This window comes from Pteropus vampyrus, unplaced genomic scaffold (assembly GCF_000151845.1).
Source record: "Pteropus vampyrus isolate Shadow unplaced genomic scaffold, Pvam_2.0 Scaffold633, whole genome shotgun sequence".
Taxonomy (NCBI): Eukaryota; Metazoa; Chordata; class Mammalia; order Chiroptera; family Pteropodidae; genus Pteropus; species Pteropus vampyrus.
This window is the reverse complement of record NW_011889414.1, coordinates 1192504-1207897: the sequence shown is the minus strand read 5'-3', so window position 1 is coordinate 1207897 and position 15394 is coordinate 1192504. Positions and strand designations below refer to the sequence as shown.

Here is a 15394-nt window from a genome sequence, read left to right as displayed (position 1 = left end):
GAGAAGTCATTGGATAGATCCTAAACAAAAGAGTGACATGATATGACCCTTGTATTTTTAAGTCACTAAGGGCACATATTACCTATAAAAAAACAAAATATATATTTAGAACAAAATTATTTTTTTCCAGCTTTATTGGAAAATAATAGACAATTAGTTGCTCTATTTACATTGTACAATTTGATGAGTTTTTTTCAATTAGAGTTGGCATACAATAATATATTAGTTTCAGTTGTATAGCAAGATTTATATAACTCACAACGTGATCACCCCACTAAACCTAGTATCCCTCTTCCCCTTACATATTTATTACACCATTATTAACTATTTTCCTTATGCTTCGCTTTATATCTCCATGACTGTTTTGTAACTATCCATTTGTACTTCTTAATCCCCTGGCCCTTTTCACCATCTCCCCCAACCCTCCACCCATCTGGTAGCCCTCAAAATATTCTTTGTATCTATGAGTTTATTTCCATTTTTGCTGTTGTTTATTTTGTTCTTTAGATTCCACATATACATGAAATCATGTAATATTTGTCTTTCTCTATTTGACTTATTTCATTCAGCGCAATACCCTCTAGGTCCATGAAGGCAATATCTTTTTCCATCCCCTTCCTTTTAGTCTGTGCATGTCTTTTAATCTGAAGTGAGTTTCTTACAGGCAGCATATGTAGGGGGCTTGTTTTCTTATCCATTCAGCTACTCTATCTTTTGGTCAGAGCACTTAATTCTTTTCCATTTGAGGTACTTGTTGATAGGAATGTAATTATTACCATTCTTTATTCATATTTTTGATACTTGTTTTTTCTTCTTAAAGAAGTCCCTCCAACGTTTCCTGTAATATTAGTTTGGTGTTAATAAATCCCTTTAGCTTATTTTTATCTGGGAAGCTCTTTATTGGTCCTTCAATCTAAACGATAGCTTCACTGGATAAAGTATTCTTGATTGTAGATCCAGGATTTTCACTACATTGAATATTTTGTGCCAAGCTCTTCTGTCCTGCATAGTTTCTTTTGAGAAATCAGCTGCCAGTCTTATGGGTGCTCCCTTGTAGGTAGCTAATTGCTTTTCTCTTGCTGCTTTTAAGATTCTCTCTTTGTATTTAACCTTTGGCATTTTAATTATAATGTGTCTTGGTGTGGGCCTCTTTGGGCTCCTCTTTCTTAGGATTAGGACTCTCTGAGCTTCCTGGGGTTGTATGTCTATTTCCTTCACCAGGTTAGAGAAGTTTCCTATCATTATTTCTTCAAATAGCTCAACTTCTTGTTTTCCTTCAGGTACCCCTATGTCATGGATATTTTTACATTTAATTGTGTCCCATGGCTCCTTAAATTATTATTGTAGTCTTGGCTTTTTTTTCCTTGCTATTCTGATTGTGTGTCCTTGACTTCACCATGCTCTATATCAATGGTTCTATCCTCTTCTTTATCCACTCTGTTTATTCCCTCTAATATCCACTTCATCTCAGATTATGTGTTCTTCATTTCTGACTAGTTCCCTTTTATAATTTCTATTTCCATTTTTATGTTTTTTATCTCTTTATTCAAGTTCTCATGAATTCATCTACACTTCCCCTAAGTTCACTGAGCATCTTTAATACCAGTGTTTTGAACTCTGCATCTGTTAGATTGCTTGACTTAATTATTATTGGATCTCTGTTCTGTTCTCTCATATGGTTTCTGCTTCTTTGTCTTCCCATTTTGGCTGCATTTCTGTATCCATTTCTATTTACTAAGCAAAGCTCTTAAGTCTCCTGGTCCTATTAGTGTGGCTTTGTGTAGCAGGTGTCCAATGGCACAGTCCTGAGAGGGGTTCAGCTGCAGGACAAGTTTAGCCCCAACCTGTGCCCCTCTAGGGACATCTGTTAAGATTCAGTAAGCAATCCATAGATGCTGTGTTTATAGTGCCTCAAGAAACCACACCAGAAACCAAGACCAGCTGCCACCAGTGTGAATCTTGGCGCTGTTCAGCAAGGAGAATCAGACTAGCCAAGGACACACCTAGATTTGGCTTGGGTGGGGCCACAAATTAGAAGAAGCAGAGTTTCAGGGAATCCTCTAGCAGAGCAACCTCTGTTATCCAGTCTGAGGATGTCTCAGGTATGGCGGCACTGCGTCTACACCCTGGGAGGCGGAGAGGGCTCAGCAGAGCAACAATGGATACCGCCAGCACTTCTGCCCAGGAAAGATCCTTGCCTCCAGCCCTTACTCCGATGACTCAATGTCTCCTGTAAGTCCCTGATGCCCCCATGCAGCCAACCTGGTGTTGGTGCTCAGAGTGAGCAGGTCCGTCACCGCGAAAGTCCACTCGCAGACACGGCTCCTTTAACAGGCGTCTGCAGCTGCCAGCTGCTGCTGCTGTAGTCTCTGTGCCATTCAGCCTCTCCAGACCAGGCAGCCTCACATCTTTGCCCCTCCTACCTTCTACCATTGCAGATTGATTAATTATTTCTCTCCCTAGTTGTAGTGCTTCTATTCATCTAGATTCCAGGTGACTTTGCTTGCTGTTTGCTTCGTGTTTCTGTCACAACTTTGATTTGGTCACAAGAGGCATGAACAAAGCCTCTATCATCTACGCCATTTCCCCGCCCCCTCTTTTTGCTGTTGTGTGTTGCAAAAGAGAGTCTCATTAAAAGGCAACTGCAGCCTCCAGGTTGAGAGGAGAATACTCTGCCCAGGGTGGTAGCCATACAGGTGAGGAGGCTGCCTTTGGGGGTAGGCTTTAGAGCACATGCTGGTGGGTGTGGCATGTTCTGGCTCCTGCATAAGTGCAAGCAGCTGGCCCTCAGGACATGGTGGCTCTCTCAACTCCACCTCTCTCAACTGTACTTTCCCTGGACAGTCCAGGGCATCCAGCACGAACATTGGCATCACTCTAGCTCATCTAACTGTGGTTGGTTATGCATCTGCTTCTCTCCCTCTTGCCAAAGATCTCTTCTCACTATCCCAGCACCTAGTACAGTGCCTGGCACAAGGCAAGCATGCAATAAATGTTCATTGGATAAATAAGTGAAAGAATGAATGGCAAATTCACTAATTAATTTATGAAAGCGGAGCAAGGGAAACATTTCAACCTGCCTTAATCTCAGTGTGAGACTTTCTCCTCTACCCTCTGCCCCACTGCACCCCCAGATACTACCCCTGACTTCATCAGCCTTCCTGCTCTCACTACCCAGAAGAGGCAACCACATGGCCAAGCTGCAGGGCAGTCACTGCTGGCTGACTCCAGCCAGCAGCAGGACCTGACTTAGTTTGGAACTGGCCAAGGTTTACGACTATAGCAAAAAGAGGTCCTGAGACAGGCTTAGTGTGTTGGGCTCTGAGGCCGGATTCAGCTTTGAAAACCAGGAATTTGGTAGAGTGCTGTCCAGGGGGATATCTAAGAATGATGGGGGGCGGGGGAGGGAAGGTTGGGATAGGCTTTTTGGAGATTCTGCTCTTTTCTTGGGAGCCTAGCAACTGGTTTCCTTTTGTGGGCACCCTGGACTGTGGGCACTAAGCCCTGTCTCCTTCTGCCCCATGGGGAGGTGCAAGGAACATCGGGAAGGAAGAGAGGGGAAAGACTCCTTGAGCACCTCTCCCTGGACAGTCCAGGGCCTCCTAGACATTGATTTGCTTATTAATTCAAGCATTTTACAAACACCAGTGTGAGCCAGCACAGAGCTATTGCTGAGGGTCCCAAGGTGATTAAGACATTGTCTCAACACTCGGTTGTTCACTGTCAAGAGTCAGGGAGGAAAAGCAAACAACCAAAATATAAGCAGATAATATAAGCAGATAATAGTTACAATGGAAATGTGTACCCCACTGGGTGGCATTTCATGTGCCAGGAAAGGCCTCACAGTGAGGTAGATCTTGAGAAGAGACATGAAAGATGAGTCAAATCTTTCTAGATGGTGAAGGAGTAACAGTCAATCCTACAGTGGATCAGCATGCACCAACATCCAAGATGAGAGCGAGTGTGGTGTGTCTGGGGCTGCACTGGTTCGCGCAGCCAGGGCACAGTCTTCGCATAGAGACTAAGGAGAAGTTAGGTGCAGAGGGCAGCAGGGCTGAACTATGATGAGCCATGGGTGCAATGCTCAAAAGTTCAATATGAGCCTGTTAGCAGTGGGGAGTTATTGAAGGATATGGAGCAGGGAGGAGACATGGTTAGCATTTAGGGTGTCAGTAGCCTAGTAGATGCAGTGGGGGCAGCATGGGGGATAAGGCTGCAGGCAGTCAGGGCCCTGGGAAGAGTAGTGTCTGGGTGAGCAAAGAGGAGGTGTGGGGTAATAGAGCTAATAGAGCTGGAAAGGCTCAGGCCAGGCCCTGAGGGTTAGTTATGAAGGCTTTGGGAGGATAGAAAGGGACACAGACAGCCCCTGTGCTCTGGGGCTCAGCTTGTGCCCAGCTCATGCTCTCTATCCTCCCCCACACTCCTGACTCCTCATGCTGAGTACCCCACAGAGCCATGTGCCCCCTCCAAAAACTACTTTCTTCCTCTAGAGAGTAGACATGTTTCCTTTCTGTTATCCCTTGCTACTCACCCTGCCATCCTCAACCAAATGCTGTGTACAAAGGGAGTAGAGGAGAGCTACAGAGACAAAGCTGAAGATGTACAAGGTAGAAAGGGTACCACGCTAATGTGTCAGCCCGTCAGCCTAACAGGGTCTTCTCTTTTGGGAGGCAAGGCCTGAGATTCTTCCACATTACAGTCTACCCCTGCATCCAGGGTCTGCTGGGCACCACCTCTGAGCCAAGCATCACCTATAGAGAGGGACTGATGAGTCTTTGAAGCCTGGACTCTCTCCACCAAACTAGGAAACAGGAGCCTGGCTCTTTGGGGAGGCCAGATGGAACTGTTGAGGGGTTAAGTCTTCCTGCCCCTAGTTGAACACTAAGTTCCTAGGAAGTGGCACTTTCCGAATGCTAAGCACCCAGGAGACCCTAACTGTATCCCCAGGGGTCAGGAATGCCACTGAGCATGGCATCCAGCAGGGAAAAAGGGAGAGCGGGTCAGGCAGCTGATCTCTTGGCCAGAAGGAGTAGGCCCTAAGTGCCTGCTTAATGCAGTGTGACACCCAGGCCCCCATGGCAGCATAAGTATTCTACTTCATGATAACTGAATCTGACATTTCCTCCCTGGCACCCGTGGCATGCACTTTCCCCAGCCATCTCTAGCCCCAGAACCAGGAGGTCAGGACCAGGCAAGGAAGGGCCCCCAAGGTCCACTGTTGTCACAGCAGGTTTCCATTGCAGGAACAGGCCTGTCCCTACACCAGCACAAAGCAGGAGGATATGGGGATTCTCCTAAGGCTGTGAGTCAACCATGGCAAAGGGAAGGGCAACAGAGGAGTGGGGAGGAGCTGGGAGAAGACATTCATTAGTACAACTGAAGCAGGTGGAAAAAGACAATTTGGTGTAATAGAAAGAAGGGCCTGGAAGTAAGAAACTCAGACTTCATCCCAACTCTATTTGGGCAAGTCACTTAACCTCCCTAAACCTCAATATCTTCATGTATAAAGGCGGGGAATCACATCCCTACTACATAGGGTTCTTGTGGAAACCAAAGTGGATATAATTGGAGAATTCATTGAAAAGAAAATGCTAAATGAAGATCAGTCAAAGATATGGAGAGATGAGGCTAGAGCCTGTGGCAGTATGAGTGGGGGGTAGTTGGGCTAGGCAGAAAAGCCCAATTCTCCCTCCTGGTGAACAGAGGCAATGGTGAGGCCAGTGCTGAGACTGCTGTGTGGGTCTGGTTCCAACTTCTGCCCTGGAGAATGGTCGCAGAATCAAGTCTGGGGATTCGCCAACCCCAAGCCTTAATAAACTGTTCCTTCCCACAGTCTTTATCAGCCCTCACAACTGAAGGAGCAGGCAGAGATTAGGTAGGGGGTACCCAAAGACCACAGGTACCCCATCACTGAGCCCACTCACCCTGGGTCTTTCTGATAGGCAGCTTTACAATATGCTTTGATCCTCAAGAACAAAACCATCCTTCTTACAGAACCCATCCTATGAGTTAAATTGTATCAAGAGGAACTAAGCAACAAAGCTGAGCACCCATAATACGCCCAGTAATAACAGTAACAACAGTTACTAGCATTTGCACAGCCACTGTAGAATTTACAAAGCACCTCCACCTCTAATTATCTCCTTTAATTCTTACTGCAATCCCAGGAAGTAGGTGTTAAATTGTAATCCCCATGTTCAGGTGTAGAAACTAAGGCTCAGAGGGTTAAACTACTTGCCTAAGCTCATTCTGCTGTGCAGCGACAGAGCCAAGCTCTGAGCTTCCTCTTGTCCAACCAGAGCGCTACCCAGCCAACATTACCTGAGCACCTGCTAGGTGCAGGCACTGTGGAGACTGATAATGACACAAGAATGAGTGCAACATGGACCCTCAAGGACAGAGACAAGAACTATGGAATGCAGAATCACATTATTTCACACTAGGAAAGAATCTTTGTGGTATCTAACTCAGGCTCTGCACTTCATAGATGAGGAGAGCAAGATGCAGACAGGGGCTTCTAGACCAGGGGTCAGCAAACATTTTCTGTAAAACATCAGAGAGTAAAGATTTTGGTCTTTGCAGCCACATGTCTCTACAGCATATTATTCTTGGATTATTATTTTCACAATCCACTCATTTAAAAACGTAGAAACCATTCTTAGCATGAGGACTACACAAAGGCAGCTAGCTGCAGGTAGGGTTGGGTCACAAGCTATAGTTTGCTATCCCTGTTCTAGGGGTCCATGCAGGCAGTTTCTTCCTGAGCTGGGGTTCATTCAACCAACCAACCAATTTTTTGAGCACCTGCTATGTTCTAAGCACTGCGCCAAGAGCTGGAGGCTCCAGAGAATGATGTCACATTTTCCATGCCCTTGGGTTTCCTACAGTTGGTAGGCAAGAGACAGGAAAGGAAATAATGTCACCTCAACATGTGATGGGAGGCTATGCAGGATAGGACACCCGGGACACAGAGAAGCCAGTTCTTCTGGGGGTCTCCTGTGTGCCGCCCCTCCTTGTGACAGACATCACAGCATATTTTAATCACTATTTATTTCTCCATGCCCCCCAAGTCTGTATGTTACATGGGAGCAATGACCTATGTCGACTATTCACTACGCCATCTGGGCACCTAGGGCAAGGCCTGAGAGTAGTAATATCTGCAAGCAATATGTGCAGAATAAATGAATAACAGTAACTATGGAGCTCTGGATGCTGGGGTAGAGTGGCTGATAAGGTCTGCTAGAGGAATTTGGGGGAACTGAAGTATTATTCACCCTGTCCCTCTCAGTTGCTGAATGAAGTGGGCTGATTGAGCCTAGAAATACAGCCCCAGGCATCATAAGCATTATGCCCCTTTCTCTCTATATCCCGCTCCAGTTGTCTCCCAACCTCAGCTGACTCACAGCAGCTGTTAATCACACCACAGTCAAGCATGCTTAATTAAGCCCCAGTTACCTACAGCTTCCTAACAAGAGGAAGGGATGGGCCTCTAGCCATATCAGGCCCCAAGAGGGGGATGGGCCAGGTGTGGGATCTGGTTGGGAAATGCATACAGGTGACAATAAGGCATTCACTGTGAACCTACAGTAGAAATGGTGATGATGATGATGATGATGATGATGATGATGATGATGATGATGATGATAGTGTAGATTTACAGAGCACCTACTGGATGCCAGGCATGGCTTTAACACTTTCTGTGTATTAACTTAAGCCACCTTGTAACAAACTGATGATGTAGATACTATTATTACATCCATTTACAGGTGAGGAAATTGAGCTTAGAGAGGCTACATGACTAGGCCAAGGTCTCACAGCTAGTAAGTAACAGACTTGAAAGGACTTCGCTTTTCCTGTTGCACAGCCACAGGGTAGGAAGCATTTAGGGAGAAGAAGGGCTGCATGTACAGAGCTCGGGCTGCACTGCTCAGTGGCCTGGGCTTCTGCAGATAGTAAGGCCACCTCGACTCACACGCAGGGATCCAATTCCATTTTTAACTCAACCCATATTTATCATATACCTGCTACATGCCAGGCTCTGGAGACACAAGTTAAAGAGACAGAGTCCCTTCCGTAGGGAGCTTGCAGATCAGGATATGTGGGAGCAGCACTATAAATACAGCAATAAATGTACATCCTGGTGCTGGGCTGGGGCAGGAGTAGAAAAGTAGAATTTATTGAATACCTACTAGTACAAGACATCAAGGATAGCAAACTCTTTACCTTTCCTTCATAATCCATAATTAAATATTTATTGATGTGCTCCATTACTATTATGGTTACTGGTGTGATTGATTCTTTTACACTAGACCACATATTCCATGACACAAACCAAGTATCTCGGGGTCTGGCACAGCGCCGAGCATAAAGTTAGTGCTCAATAAGCATTCTTAAATAAATGTATGAGTGAAACATAGTTCCTGCCCTCAAAAAACTAGTGGTTCGGCGGTGGAGTCGGGGTGGGGAGCGGGGATAAAGACGTGAACAGGTGATTGCAATACAGTGTGATAAGCACAACAGGAACCAGAAGACAAAGTGTGCGTGGAAGCAGGGAGAAGGGACTCACCTGGAGCAAGAGAGCTGGGAAAGGTGTTCTACCAGAAGGAGGTGCTGAAAGCAGGTCTTGAAGAAAGAGGAAAAATTTTCCCAGGGAGATGGGAGGGTGCTCAGAGCTCACAGCACAGCTTTGGAAAAGGCACAGAGCTATGACCCACCAGCTGTGTTGAAGAAACTCTAAGTGGCTTCATTAGGCTGAATTATTGGTGGTGTGTGAGTATGGAGGAAGACAAGAGATACAGCTGGAAGAGATACTGGACTAGATCTCACAGGGCCTTGACTGCCATGCCAAGGACATTGGACCTCATTCTTTAAGCAATAAGGAGTTATGGCAGGGTTTTAAGCAGAGTGGTATGTGGTTCAACTTATGTTTTAGAAAATGGCCCTGGCAGGGATGTGGAGAATGCATTGGAAGAAGGTGAATTTGGGGGCAGGCAGACCAGTCAGAGACTGGTGAAGGACTGTGAGTGTTTAAAGTGAGCAGAAACAGTGAGGATGGGCAGGTAGGCAAAAAGAGGCATAAAAGTGAGACCATATGCACAGAACTGAGTGACCCTTTGTGAAAGAGCAAAGAGGTCACTTAAGCTCTTAGAGTCTCGGTCTCCTCCTTAAAATGAAGATAGCAGAGTCCTTGTGAGCCTTCACAGAGACAAAGACTAGAAGGGCCACACAGGGTCAGGCAGGCAGTAGATGGCTTTTTCCTCTTTGCACCTTGCTGTTCCTTTGTACTTGCGTTATATTCTCGCTCATGCAGCACAGTCAAGCTCAGAAGGAATAAACAATACTGGGCTAGGAGGAAGATGGTCCCTGGGCTACAGCAGCACCTACATGCCAGAAGCATGGACCTTGGGGGTGAGGTGGGGTGTTCTGCCCAGAACAAGGCTGCCACATCTGTAGGACTCCAGGTCCCAGGCAGATCAAACCTGCTCAGATCTGTTGCTCATACACAGTCTTCTTCCTGAAGAACATAAGCAGAACATTCACTCATTTATCCCACTGAGTCCACTGAGAAAACAAAAACCACTCTATGCCTTTTGAGCAGAAAGATTTAAATCAGCAGTTTGGTTGTACAGGTGACAGAAGAGGTAGGACAACCCAGAGATTAGCAACAGCAGGAAGCCGCCACTTTCCTGGGGCTGCAGGGAGGAGGTAGTGTTCCAGGAGATCAGGAGCTGAGGCTACCAGACTGAAGCTGAAAACATTGCGGATCTGCCAGAGGGAGCTTAGCTATGCAGGAAGGGGCTCTTCAGCAGGAGCCAGAGGAGACATAGGTGCTGCAGAAACCTGGATGGAAATAGAGAGAGGAAGAAATATCCTGGGTTTCCCCATCTTCCCACACTACCTTCTTCCTATTACTCTGATTAGCTGAACATATCCAGAAGCCTGTAGGCAAGGGAGCCTGGGAAATGTAGTTCCAAATGCCACAAAACAGGGCAGAGGAAGGCAGGATATAGATCTGGGAGCAACAGGCAAATACCAGCATACTCATTCAGTCTTTCATTCACTCATTCTATAAACATTTATTGAGCAGTTAGATGCCAGAGAGATAAGAACAAAGAATAATTCCAGGTCCTGTCCTCACTGAGCTTAAAGTCCAGCAGTACCTGGACTGAGCCTCCCAATGCCCACCCCCAGCCAACCATGGGCACTTACTCAACTAGCCTTGGGGGAGGGAGTTGGTGCAGAGCTTCTGGGGGGCCCTGGACAGTTTCCAGTGTGCCGAGAGGATGGAGCCAGGCTCTGCTTGGGCTGTGGATTTGGAGGAACAAGGAGCTCAGCCAGCTCTGCCTCTTCCCCAGCTGAAAGCTCACAGCTCAGAATGAAATGTCTCCAAAGAAGGAAGAAAACGCTTAAATTCCTCTGTTTGTCTTTGGAGACTGGGAAGTGAGGATCTAATGAACATGAAACATGCGGGTTGCTCAGAAGTTGTCTTTGAAACCTCCCCAGACCGGTTTGTCAAGGAGCAACAAGGCCTTTCAAAGCTGCCTGGCTCCAGACTTCCTCTCCTTCATAGGTAGCAGGCAGCGGCTAATTACCTGGAGATGTTAAATGCACCCTAATTCATTGGAGAAGTCCCAGGTTTCTGGAGAACTAGTAGCAGGGCTGGTGCACTGAGTACTTGCACTCCTTTACCTACCCACTCACCCCCCAGCCTATGTCACCCTGCCAGCCTAGGCCCTCTGAGATCTCCTCCTCAATGCCTAGCTTGCCTTCCCCACTCCCTCACACAGGTCTGCGCTCACACACTGCTGTTTCCTCAGGTCTTATCTTCTGGAATCTGTTTCTTCCATGAAAACTGTTTAGACGTACCAGCTACACCCCAAGTCTCTGCCTTCAGTGGGGCCCTTATACACTACCCTCCTCATGTACAGGCCAGGGGCTGCCTTCAGTGGCCATCACTCAGTGCAGAGACTTTCTGCATGAAAAGGGTTCCAACCTAGCCTGCTAAGTGTTCATGCCAGTCCGAGGGAAGCAGGAGAACCAGGGCAGGAACACTCCACACTTCACACATAGACTCTTACAGACAGGTGATCTGGCCTTGAAACAAAGCCTGACAATAATACCGCTTTCTGAGACCTTGGGTAAACACACCCCTTTCTGGGCCTTAGTTCCTCATATGTAAAGCAAGGAGGTTTTACTATCCCAGAGCTTCTCAACCTGTAGCTTGCATCAGAGTCATCTGGAGGACCTAAGCATAGATTGCTGGGCCCACACCCAGAGTTCTGATTCAACAGGTCTGGGGTGGGGCCTGAGAATCTTCATTTCTAACAAGTCTGCAGGCAAAACTATGGCTTCTCGTCCAGGCACCATACTGGAGAAGTAATGGGCTACATAGATGGATTTTAAGCTGTATTTGACAAAGCACCAAGGGGCTGCAGGAAGCTCACTCACTCAAGGGGCAAGTAGGAGTGGTGATGGGGGACCAGGGGATGCTGAGTAGGTGGCCACCAGTCCTCTCCCATCTTATTCTCAGCAGCTGGGCTTTAATTAATTTTATTTGTTTGCATGTCAAGGTAAGAGTTGGTCAGAACCAAGGTCCCATGCTTTAGGTGAAATGTTTGGAAATCTGTCAACTAGACTAGCACTCAGGGTTATCCCTGCCAGTTCTGACATTCCAAGGTCCTGAGCTCATTCCATACCCCTTCTTGGGCTTCTACCTCCCTTTTCTTCTTTATAGTCAAGAAGGAGGTGGTGGGGAGCAGCAAGAACAAGCCTGAGGAGTCAGGTCTTTTATCAAAGGGAATGAGTACAAAAGCTCGTGAGTTCCTGAGTCATTGTCATGTGAAGGCACATTTCAACCCAGAGATGTACCTCAAAATGGTGTAGAATATGTGTGTCTGTGTGTGCATGCACACACGCACATACACCCTCTCTGATTGCAGCCCTCACCCTGAGAAGGACCCTGCAGCCTAGATGAGTTCAAAATTTCCTGGAAAACATAGAGTAGCTAAACTGCAGTTGGATGAGGTAAGGGGTGGTGCATGTGTGTGTGTCCACACATTTGCATGTATGATGTCTGTGCATACAAATACCTAACAGAGAGAGAGAGATTTTAATTGGAACAGACAGGGTGCAGATAGATTCTAAATAAAGTAAAATTCTCCTAAAGATCATCAGTTCCAAACCGCTCAGATATCTGATGAGGAAACCAAGGTTCCTCTGGAGCTTGCGCCAAGATTTCCTGACTCCTGGGTCCATGATCTGCCCCTGCTCTACCTGACGTCAAAGCCCCCGCCACATACCAATGACACCAGCTGAAATCAATGAAATATCATGGCAAATGTAAAAAAAATGTTCACAGAAAAGAATCTAAGGCAAACAGATCCCTTCACAGTCCTGCCTGTCACACCCACGCAGCCATCCCCAGCCAGCTGCTCCTGGGTGCCACTTCCAGGAGTGGCCTGCCAGACTGTAGCCAGGCTGGGAGAACCTGCAAAAAAGCAGTGAGGAGAAAAAACAAGAGGAGAAATAGCCCAGATCCTTTAAAGACTAATGGGGTTCTCTAGGACCCTGAGTTGTACATGGGTTGAAGAGAAAGGAAGACCAGCAAGACAAGAAGTTGAGAAGCAAAGAGATAGACTCTGTGTGTGTGTGTGTGTGTGTGTGTGTGTGTGTGTGTGTGTGTAAAGGAGACAAACAACAGATTATCATATTGTGGGTGTGCTTGTACAAACCCAAGATAGGCCAATAGGGCATTATGCGGGCCAAGGGAGGAAACACACACACTTGAATGTGGATGGGGCTGGGAACAGGAAAATGACAGGAGGTGAAGTGCTGTCAGAGTAAGTAAGCCAGGATGCAGCCATGTTTGTGTCTGTGGTCGAGTACGTGACAGAGGACGACAGAGCATGTCTGTGCATGTGTGTAGTACGGAGTATGCTCCAGGGACCTGGAGAGAGAGTGAGGGCAGGCAAGCCATGGACTTTACTACATTCAGCAGCCCACAGGACAGGACACCCCTCAAGACGTGCTTTCACACTTCTGGGGGACAGGCAGCCACCTTCCCTTCTCTGGGCCCCCTTCTGACAGCCTCCCTCAGCTGCTTTCAAGGTCCTCTCCTGTCTTCACCTCCCACACTTTCCATTCCACCCCTCTGCAGGAGTTTCCTCCTTCCTCCCCAGGAGTTAATGTCCATGGAATATGCTAGTCTCCATCCCTGAACAAGTCTCTCTGCTCTCTGCTCTCTGCTCTCAGTACGGCAACCACCAATGCCTGCCAACCCCGCGCCCACTTCTATCTCCAAGCAGTGCACTAAGTGCAAACCTTGAGTTATACAACCCGTCATCAAATTTTGTCTCTACTTCATACTGTGTGACCTTGAGCAATACTTAGGCCTTTCTAAGCTCTAGTTTCTTCTGTTAAAAGAAAAAGAAAGAATAGAGTTCTTGTGAGGATTAAATGAGATAACATATGTGAAATCCCTGGCATTGTGCCCACCACAAAGTAGGTACTTTCCTTTCTAACCTTTTTAATTCATGTTCTCAGAGGTAGGTTTTTGTTTTAAAGCCCCAGGGACTTCCCAAATAGCTCCATATTCTTGAAATCCTAAAGTGGAAGTGCCTTTAGGAGACACATGGACCAAGCCCCACCTCATCCCATTTTAAGTGAAGACATGAGGCTTGTACACACATAACATGTATTAATAATGAAACTAAGAGCAGAACATTACCATCAGCCTTCAGCTTTTTGCCTTCAGCCAGAGCCAGAGGATATTCATAGAGATATTCTTGGAAGGTTTGTTTCCCATTGGTTTGGGGGTAAGACTAAGCCCTGAGGTGTAGGCTGGGGCAGAGGTCGGAGAAGGACAGAGCCAGGCCTCCTTCCAGAGTCCCGAACAATTCAGCTCTGACCCCAAACTTGCATCCTCACTTAGCAAAGCCAAAGTTCTGCAGAAAAACAATCCCATCCCCATTCTCCCCACTGCCACTTAGAAGGCAGTTTAGTGCCCTACTGCATCTCTCGTATATGTCCCTTGAAGGTTAGCTCCCACCCATATTAAGTGAACATAAAATTTTCCCAACCACATGTCGTACTCTCCATGAAAGAAAGATCTCAAGTCATTGAAGGCTTCTGCATCACATAATACTTCTGTGGCACAGACCAATGCGTATAAATGTGGCTCTTCATCTTGGCTCTGTGTCCTTCACACACTCCAATCATGGCCAACAGAATCTACAGTGCTAAGGACTGAAGGACTATGCTGAAATATGCCCCTCCCTGGATGACAAAAATCCCAGAGGAAGAGCTAAAGCTGACTGCCAAGAGGACAGCAGAAGTCATGTTCCTTGTATTTTCTCATCACACACAATAGGAAGGCTCCTGGAAAAGCAGGCTAGTGCATGAACAGGAGGTGACTGCAGCAGGGGGAGGTCTGGCTGGAAAAGAGAGCGGGACATGCCAGGCACCAAACAGTTGGGAAGAGAAATGCTGAAGAGGCACAGAGATATCAGGCAGTAAGGGGACATAGCTGGGGGACCGATTTGGCAGGAACCAGGGACCAGATGATTAGAAGCATTTCCAGGTTTCCCTTCCTCAACCCCTCCTGCAATGACAAAGCAATCCCCCCACTCCCACCCAACCTTCAGGTGCTTCCAGGGTCACAGGAGGCTGGGAGGGAGGCAGGGACCAGCACAGAGAATTTGGGGATTCCTGTGCCCATGTGCTTCCTTAGTCCTAGAAAGAAAAAGCCAGCAACCACAACAAGTTAGAGAACCCTGAGTATGCAGTTACTCCTTACACTTCAATACCTAATTGAGGAAGAAGAGGGCAATGAGAAAGAGACTTCCTCCTAAAGGCCTGTCCTCGGTTCCCTGTTCCTCTCCATATAAGCAGGGGCCAGTTGTATCCTGCTCATCTGTACCATGTCACCTAATATGTAGGAGTCATGCCATTCACTCCCTCCCCCAAAACTCATTTATCCAAATACATTATACATTACTAATATCTAATGTGGTTTATGCATTCATTTATTTAGAGAGCCAGTATAGCATTGCAGTTAAAAGCAAGGACTCTGGTGCCAAACTGCCTGGTTTGAATACCAACTCTACCTGCTGATGGCTGTGTGACCTTGGGCAAGTTACTTAACCTCTCTGTAGCTCAGGTTCCACATCTGTAAAAAAGGGATAACATTAGTAACTACCTCGTAGGACTATTGTAAGGTTTAAATGGGTTAATATATGTCAAAAGCCTAGAATACTGTCTAATACATAACAGAAGCTAAAGAAGCTCTAGCTACTACTATTATTATTCGGTCATCAAGAAGTTATTGAGCACTGACAACATGCTAAGTACTGTTCCAAGTCCTAGGATCCCATGGTGAGCTATTCAGACATGGCCT

The 15394-nt window shown here is 46.7% G+C and overlaps 1 long non-coding RNA gene across 1 annotated transcript in view; it reads right to left on the bottom strand.

The window, feature by feature from the left end:
• Positions 1-6476: 6476 nt before the first annotated feature.
• Positions 6477-15394, bottom strand: part of LOC111733758 — a 29075-nt gene continuing 20157 nt past the window's right edge. The window contains exon 3 of the long non-coding RNA XR_002778160.1: positions 6477-6543. This is a non-coding gene — a long non-coding RNA (uncharacterized LOC111733758). The remainder of the gene's footprint in view (positions 6544-15394) is intronic.